This window comes from Mus musculus, chromosome 7 (genome assembly GCF_000001635.26).
Source record: "Mus musculus strain C57BL/6J chromosome 7, GRCm38.p6 C57BL/6J".
NCBI lineage: Eukaryota > Metazoa > Chordata > Mammalia > Rodentia > Muridae > Mus > Mus musculus.
In genome coordinates this window covers 48,742,834-48,751,312 of record NC_000073.6, presented here as the reverse complement: position 1 = coordinate 48,751,312, position 8,479 = coordinate 48,742,834, and the positions used below count along the sequence as shown (strand labels likewise).

At 43.0% G+C, this 8,479-nt stretch overlaps 1 long non-coding RNA gene across 1 annotated transcript in view, besides 1 other annotated feature; it reads left to right on the top strand.

The window, feature by feature from the left end:
• Positions 333–2,312: an enhancer, noted in NCBI's record as "VISTA enhancer mm1586". NCBI's record gives its function as "enhancer in: hindbrain (rhombencephalon)[6/15] | trigeminal V (ganglion, cranial)[9/15]" and the evidence as "EXISTENCE:transgenic organism evidence [ECO:0001131][PMID:17130149]".
• Positions 3,122–8,479, top strand: part of Gm45086 — a 28,045-nt gene continuing 22,687 nt past the window's right edge. The window contains exon 1 of the long non-coding RNA XR_001778121.1: positions 3,122–3,305. This is a non-coding gene — a long non-coding RNA (predicted gene 45086). The remainder of the gene's footprint in view (positions 3,306–8,479) is intronic.

Below are 8,479 nucleotides of genomic sequence, written 5' to 3'. Positions count from 1 at the left end.
GGGTTGGGGGTGGTAGAGAAGCTGGAAGAAGATGGGGGAGGGGAAATATGATCATAATATATTGTATTAAAAAAAAAAAAGACTGGTTGATGGTGGCGCACGTCTTTACTCCTAGGGCTCCAGAGGCAGAAGCAGTCGGATTTTTGTGAGTTTGAGCTCAGCCTGGTCTACAGAGTGAGTTCCAGGATAATCAGGACTACATAGAGAAAACGTAGATTGAGAAACAAAACAAAAATAAAAACAAAACAAAAACAGAGAAAGAAAGGATTGAAGGAAGGAAGGAAGAAAGGAAGAAGGAAAGAGAAAATTCAAATATGTCTACCCCTGGCAGTTAGTGAGTCTGCCTGAGCCTGAGTCTGGGATAGCCATCACAAATGCATTATCCTTCAGTGACCCCTCTGCCCAGCTTCTGTCTAGTATACCCAGCTTGCTCTCAGTTTCCTGGTTCCTTCCCCAGCTCCCAGCACTGACTTCTGGTCCTCCTTCTTATTTAAGGGACATATTCAGGGACTCCCCAGGTCCTCTTTCAACTACACATTGAACAACGCGGGGGAGGGGCACTGTCAGTACAAGGGTGGGTAGAATGGGGTCTCAAGCTAACCACCCTGGCCACAGGTATGATCACGCTCCATTTAATTGCTGCCCTCTGCGTGCCCACTGGTGGCTGACATTGTGAGCTTAGCTGAGACAGGCAGACACCACACTCAGCTAGAAACTGCCAGCACCAGGGCTTACACAACTGTGTTCGGTGGCTGCCCTTTCTCCATTATGCCACAACTTCCTCTAATTAGAGCCAAGTTAATCACCAACCCACCCTCCCTTTTATTGTGTTAAATAAACTCTGACCAGCCTTTTTCGGTGTTCCAAACTTTAAGTTTACCCAATTGGCTGAAAAGTCTATGGGGTCATTGCCAAGTGCAGTGTTATTTATGATCAAGGAAATATTAATGTATGTTCTGGTAGATCAAAGGTCAGTGGAGACAGAAGTCAACCCAATACCGCAGGGCACAGGGTGCTAAGTACCAGAAGAGATAGGTTCCCTGTGAGTGCAATATCTTTGATAAATAGAAAAACACCTTTTTAAACTCGAAGGGCAAACACAAAAGGCCCCACAAACATGATCATAGGGACACACAGCTGGGCCAACAGAACTTTAAGGTGGATCCACGTGAAAGAAGTCTATTAGCGCCCTCTTGTGGGAAAGTTTAACACTGCAGGGCCACAGAGGCCATCCCTACCCAGCCCTGTTCTAAAGCGTTCAGACACACCCTGCCCCACCTTGGCACCATTACTACCCCTCCCACACCCACCCAGGGGTCGTTAACACTTTCCCTGCCCCACCCTGGCCCTACTAGGCTGGCAGGCCTCACTAGGTGGAGTCACTTTTGAAGGTTTCTGGGAAGAGAGTGACATGGAGGTCCCGGACCGAGGCGCCCTGAGATTCAGAGACACTGTGTGGCAAGCCATCTGTTGAGACAGATGTTGAGGCAGCCGGTCTCCATGGTTTGATTCCAAAGACGAGAGAACTACAAAAGCCGTGACAGCCCCCTCCGATTTGATAGGCTTTCAGCGGTGGGCAGTGCTCATGAAAGGCATGTGTTCTGCCAGAGAAGCAGCAGCAGCAGAGGTGCGGTCTGGGGCTTCCCTCAATCGCAGACGAGCAGGGAGCCTTGGCTTTTATTTTGCTTCCTGGTGTCAGCCCTCCTCTCTGCTCCATCCTAGACTAAGCGTCAACTGTATGTTGAGCAGTTTCAGCTCTGCTTGATCATGGAGATTTGTACCCCTAAACCAGGTTTCAGAGGTTTTGGAGACGCCCAGGAAGAGAACGGGACAGTTAAGACGATCAAGATGACTGTTCAGTTGCTGCAGGGAACCCCTGCGCGCTGCCAAAGCAGGCTACTTAAGGATTACAAGATTTTAGCACCATTGACTGCCATCTAGTGTTCAAATATGGTAGCGTCACATCGCTTTTACAAACCTTGTAAAAAATGTGATTGCCTTTGAGAATCCGAGCTTGCTCTTTGTTCTCACAGTGTTAGGATCCCCAAAAGTAATCAATCGATCGATCAATCAATCAATCAATCAATCAATCAATCAATCACCCAATCACCCAATTCAATTCAATTCTTACTAAAAAGAGACACAGAAACACAAATGGCACATAATCTCATGTGAATTTTACAAAAGCTAATCTTTTAACCACTGAGAGTCAAATGGGGGAAGTAACAAGGAAAGGAAATTATGACCAGTGGGTACTAAGTTACAGTTAGATAAGAGTGAGTGTTGGTGTGCCAGCACACAGTAGGGTGGTTATAGAAAATGGTAATACATTTTCAAAAATCTAAAGGAAAATTTTTTCATAAAGAAATGTTTTAGGAAATAGGTACACTTGTCCGAATTAGAGCACCATGTAAAAGATCTATATATTTGGGTGTTATATGGCATCCTATAAATATGTACAACTTTTATGGCTCAATTAAAATACAATAATAATAATAAGGTTTTTCTTACGCAGCTCTATACATGATGATGAAACTTTTGGTGGAGGTCTTAAATTTAACCTGAAACTTGGCAATGAAATTTGAGGCAGAATAACAGGACTAACCCAGCATCTTTTGTACCTGGTAGTTTGAACTGTATCATTCAAATTTTTTAAAATTTTATTTTATTTTTTATTCACTTTACATCCCACTCACTGCCCCTATCCTTCCCCCATCCCCTCTTCTCTGAGCAGGTAGGAGCCCCCCTGGGTATCCCCTCCACCCTGGCACTTCAAGTCTCTGTGAAGCTAGATGCTTCTCTTTCCACGGAGGCCAGACAAGGCAGCCCAGCTAGAAGAACATATCCCACATTCAGGCAACAGCTTTTGGGATAGCTCCACTCCAGTTGTACTGGACTCACCTGAAGACCAAGTTGCACATCTGCTACATATATGGGAGCGGGGTGGGGCAGGTCTAGGTCCAGCCCGTGTGCGTTCTTTGATTGATAGTTCAGTCTCTGAGAGCCCTAAGGGTTCAGGTTAGTTGATTCTGTTGGTCTTCCTGTGGAGTTCTATACCCGTTGGGGCATGCAATCCCTCTTCCTATTCTTCCATAAGAGTCCCCAAGCTCCATCCACTGTTTGGCAGTTGGTGTCTGCATCTGTCTGAGTAAGCTGCTGGGTGAAGCTTTTCAGAGGACAACATCAAGCAGAATAAGAGTATAAATAATAGTGTCGGGGATTGGTGCTTACCCATGGTATGGGTCTCAACTTGAGCCCTTGTTGGATGGCCATTTCCTGGAGATGCTCCCCACCTCCTCACCCCTGTAAGTTGCAGATTTCCATTCAATTTTGTGCAGGGTGATAAATATGGATCTGTTTTTACTCTTCTACATATAGACATATAGTTAGACCACCACCATTTGTTGAAGATAATTTCTTTTATCATTGTTTGGTTTTGGCTTCTTTATCAAAAAATCAAGTGTTCCTAGGTCTTGGGTTCATTTCTAGATCTTTGATTAGATTTCATTCATCAACATGTCTGTTTCTTTACCAATACCAGGAAGTTTTTAATTTCTGTTGCTCTGTAATACAGCTTGAGGTCAGGCATGGTGATTCCTCCTGAAGTTCTTTTATTGTTCAGGATTTTTTTTTCTCCATAGGAAGTTGAGACCTGCTCTTTCAAGGTCTATAAAGCATTGTGTTGGCATTTTGATGGAGATTGCATTGAATCTGTACATTGCTTTTAATAAGATGGCCATCTTCACTCCGTTAGCATGGGAGATCTTTTCATTTTCTGATATTTTCTTCAATATCTCTCTTCAGGGACTTGAAGTTCTTGTTATACAGATCTTTCACTTGATGGTTGGAGTTACACCAAGATGTTTTATATTGTACATGGCTATTGTACAAGGGTGCTGTTTTCCTAATTTCTTGCTCTGGACCCATTTATTATTTGTATAAAGGAGAACTACTGATTCCTTTGAGTTAATTTTATATCCAGACACTTTGATGAAGGTGTTTATCAGCTGTCTGAGTTTTCTGGTAGAATTTTTTTGGTTCATATATGTAACTATCATTTCATCAGCAAATAGCCATACTTTCCCCCCCACCCCCACCCCCAATTTGTATCCCCTTGATCTCCTTTAGTTGTCTTATTGTTCTGGTTAGAACTTCAGGTACACTATATTGAATACATAGGGAGAGAGTGGGCAGCTTTGTTTGGTCCTTGATTTTAGAGGAACTATTTTAATTTTTCACCGTTTAGTTTGATGTTAGCTACTGGCTTGGTGTATATTGCTTTGTTTAGGTATGTTCCACGTACCTCTGATTTCTCTAATACCTTTAACATGTTGGGGCCTTTTATCAAAGGCTTTTTCAGCATCCAATGAGATAGTCATGTTTTTTAAAAATATTTTTTATTAGGTATTTTCCTCATTTACATTTCCAATGTTTTCCCAAAAGTCCCCCATACCCTCCCCCACTCCCTTATCCACCCACTCCCACTTTTTGGCCCTGGCGTTCCCCTGTACTGGGGCATATAAAGTTTGCAAGTCCAATGGGCCTCTCTTTCCACTGATGGCTGACTAGGCCATCTTTTGATACATATGCAGCTAGAGTCAAGAGCTCCGGGGTACTGGTTAGTTCATAATGTTGTTCCACCTATAGGGTTGCAGAACCCTTTAGCTCCTTGGGTACTTTCTCTAGCTCCTCCATTGGGGGTCCTGTGATCCATCCAATAGCTGACTGTGAGCATCCACTTCTGTGTTTGCTAGGCCCCGGCATAGTCTCACAAGAGACAGCTATATCTGGGTCCTTTCAGCAAAATCTTGTTAGTGTATGCAATGGCGTCAGCATTTGGAAGCTGATTATGGGATGGATCCCCAGATATGGCAGGCTCTAGGTGGTCCATCCTTTCGTCACAGCTCCAACTTTGTCTCTGTAACTCCTTCCATGGGTGTTTTGTTCCCAATTCTAAGAAGGGGCAAAGTGTCCACACTTTGGCCTTCATTCTTCTTGAGTTTCATGCGTTTAGCAAATTGTATCTTATATCTTGGGTATCCTAAGTTTCTGGGCTAGTATCCACTTATCAGTGAGTACATATTGTGTGAGTTCCTTTGTGATTGGGTTACCTCACTCAGGATAATGCCCTCCAGGTCCATCCATTTGCCTAAAAGTTTCATAAATTCATTCTTTTTAATAGCTGAGTAGTACTCCATTGTGTAAATGTACCACATTTTCCGTATCCATTCCTCTGTTGAGGGGCATCTGGGTTCTTTCCAGCTTCTGGCTATTATAAATAAGGCTGCTATGAACATAGTGGATGGAGCATGTGTCCTTCTTACCAGTTGGAACATCTTCTGAATATATGTCCAGGAGAGGAATTGCGGGATCCTCCGGTAGTACTATGTCCAATTTTCTGAGAAACGGCCAGACTGATTTCCAGAGTGGTTGTACAAGCTTGCAATCCCACCAACAATGGAGGAGTGTTCCTCTTTCTCCACATCCTCGCCAGCATCTGTTGTCACCTAAATTTTTGAACTTAGCCATTCTGACTTGTGTGAGATGGAATCTCAGGGTTGTTTTAATTTGCATTTCCCTGATGATTAAGGATGTTTAACATTTTTTTCGGGTGCTTCTCTGCCATTCAGTATTCCTCAGGTGAGAATTCTTTGTTCAGCTCTGAGCCCCATTTTTAAATGGGGTTATTTGATTTTCTGGAGTCCACCTTCTTGAGTTCTTTATATATATATTGGATATTAGTCCCCTATCTGATTTAGGATAGGTAAAGATCCTTTCCCAATCTTTTGGTGGTCTTTTGTCTTATTGATGGTGTCTTTTGCTTTGCAGAAGCTTTGCAACTTTATGAGGTCCCATTTATCGATTCTTGATCTTACAGCACAAGCCATTGCTGTTCTATCCAGGAATTTTTCCCCTGTACCCATATCTTCGAGGCTTTTCACTACTTTCTCCTCTATAAGTTTCAGTGTCTCTGGTTTTTATGTGAAGTTCCTTAATCCACTTAGATATGACCTCAGTACAAGGAGATAGGAATGGATCAATTCGCATTCTTCTACATGATAACCGCCAGTTGTGTCAGAACCATTTGTTGAAAATGCTGTCTTTTTCACACTGGATGGTTTTAGCTCCCTTGTCAAAGATCAAGTGGCCATAGGTGTGTGGGTTCATCTCTGGGTCTTCAATTCTGTTCCATTGGTCTACTTGTCTGTCCCTATACCAGCACCATGCAGTTTTTATCACAATTGCTCTGTAGTAAAGCTTTAGGTCAGGCATGGTGATTCCACTAGAGGTTCTTTTATCCTTGAGAAGAGTTATGCTATCCTAGGTTTTTTGTTATTCCAGTTGAATCTGCAGATTGCCCTTTCTAATTCGTTGAAGAATCGAGTTGGAATTTTGATGGGGATTGCATTGAATCTGTAGATTGCTTTTGGCAAGATAGCCATTTTTACTATATTGATCCTGCTAATCCATGAGCATGGGAGATCTTTCCATCTTCTGAGATCTTTTTTAATTTCTTTCTTCAGAGACTTGAAGTTCTTTTCATACAGATCTTTCACTTCCTTAGAGTCATGCCAAGGTATTTTATATTATTTGTGACTATTGAGAAGGGTGTTGTTTCCCTAATTTCTTTCTCAGCCTGTTTATCCTTGCGTACAGAAAGGCCATTGACTTGTTTGAGTTAATTTTATATCCAGCTACTTCATTGAAGCTGTTTATCAGGCTCAGGAGTTCTCTGGTGGAATTTTTAGGGTCACTTATATATACCATCATATCATCTGCAAAAAGTGATATTTTGACTTCTTTCTTTCCAATGTGTATCCCCTTGATCTCCTTTTGTTGTTGAATTGCTCTGGCTAGGATTTCAAGTACAATGTTGAATAGGTAGGGCGAGAGTGGACAGCCTTGTCTAGTCCCTGATTTTAGTGGGTTTGCTTCCAGCTTCTCACCATTTACTTTGATGTTGGCTACTGGTTTGCTGTAGATTGCTTTTATCATGTTTAGGTATGGGCCTTGAATTCCTGATCTTTCCAAGACTTTTATCATGAATGGGTGTTGGATTTTGTCAAATGCTTTCTCAGCATCTAAGGAGATGATCATGTGTTTTTTGTCTTTGAGTTTGTTTATATACTGGATTACGTTGATGGATTTCCGTATATTGAACCATGCCTGCATCCCTGCCATGAAACCTACTTGGTCAAGATGGATGATTGTTTTGATGTGTTCTTGATTTGGTTAATGAGAACTTTATTGAGTATTTTTGCGTTGATATTCATAAGGGGAATTGGTCTGAAGTTCTCTATCTTTGTTGGGTCTTTCTGTGGTTTAGGTATCAGAGTAATTGTGGCTTTATAGAATGAGTTGTGTAGCGTACCTTCTGCTTCTATTTTGTGGAATAGTTTGTAAAGAACTGGGATTAGATCTTCTTTGAAGGTCTGATAGAACTCTGCATTAAACCCATCTGGTCATGGGCGTTTTTTTGGTTGGTATACTATTAATGACTGCTTCTATTTCTTTAGGAGATATAGGACTGTTTAGATAATTAATCCGATCCTGATTTAACTTTGTTACTGAAGAATAGAAAATTACTGGCCTCTTGTGAGAACATGAACTTTTCACCTCGGAGCCCACCCCCTCCCATCTGGAAAACATACTTGAGAAAAACATTTTCTGGAACAACCACAGAATGTTTCAACAGGCCAGGTGTATTGCCAAACATAGGGATGACTCTTTGGTTGAGTAAACTTGTGGTTGTTAAACTTCCCCTATTCCCTCCCCATTCCCCCTCCCAGTTTGTGGTTTTTGCCTTTAAAAGCTTGTAAAAAATTTGAGTCGTGGTCGAGACTCCTCTACCCTATGCAGAGGTGTACGAGTCTCGGCCCCAGCGCGCTGGCTCCCCCCCCCCCCCGCTTTATTAAATAGCTTTGTGTGTACGCCATTTCAGTCTCCTCGTCTCTCTTGGGTCCGCGCCACATCCCGAGGCTTGAGTGAGGGTCTCCCTTCGGGGGTCTTACATTTGGGGGCTCGTCCGGGATCGACGCGACCACCCAAGAGACCGAGACCATCCCATCGGGTAAGTTCTGTCGCTTGGTAATTTTGTTTGTTTACGTTTGTTTTTGTGAGTCTTCTATGTTGTCTGTTATCTAAGTGTCTAAATGTGGCACCGCTGAATTTCTGTCTTTGTTTTTCAGTTCTGAGATTGTGGGTTTGAGTCCCACCTGTATTACCAGTTCTGGTATTCTGTATTCTGGCAGCTGCCACTATGGGCCGTAAGGACCTAGTGGCTGTGGGAGGATGACGGTCTATGGCCCCACAGGCTGCACCCCTGGAAGACGTTCCAAGGGAGACCCTGGAGAGAGTGCCCAGGGTATGGAACAGTCAGGAGGACCTGGCTGTTGCCTGGCAGAGTAAAGGAGAGAGGGTGTTCTCTCTGCCAGAGCGGGAGTGGACGTGAAATCCCACCCCATCAGGAAGGGAGTCG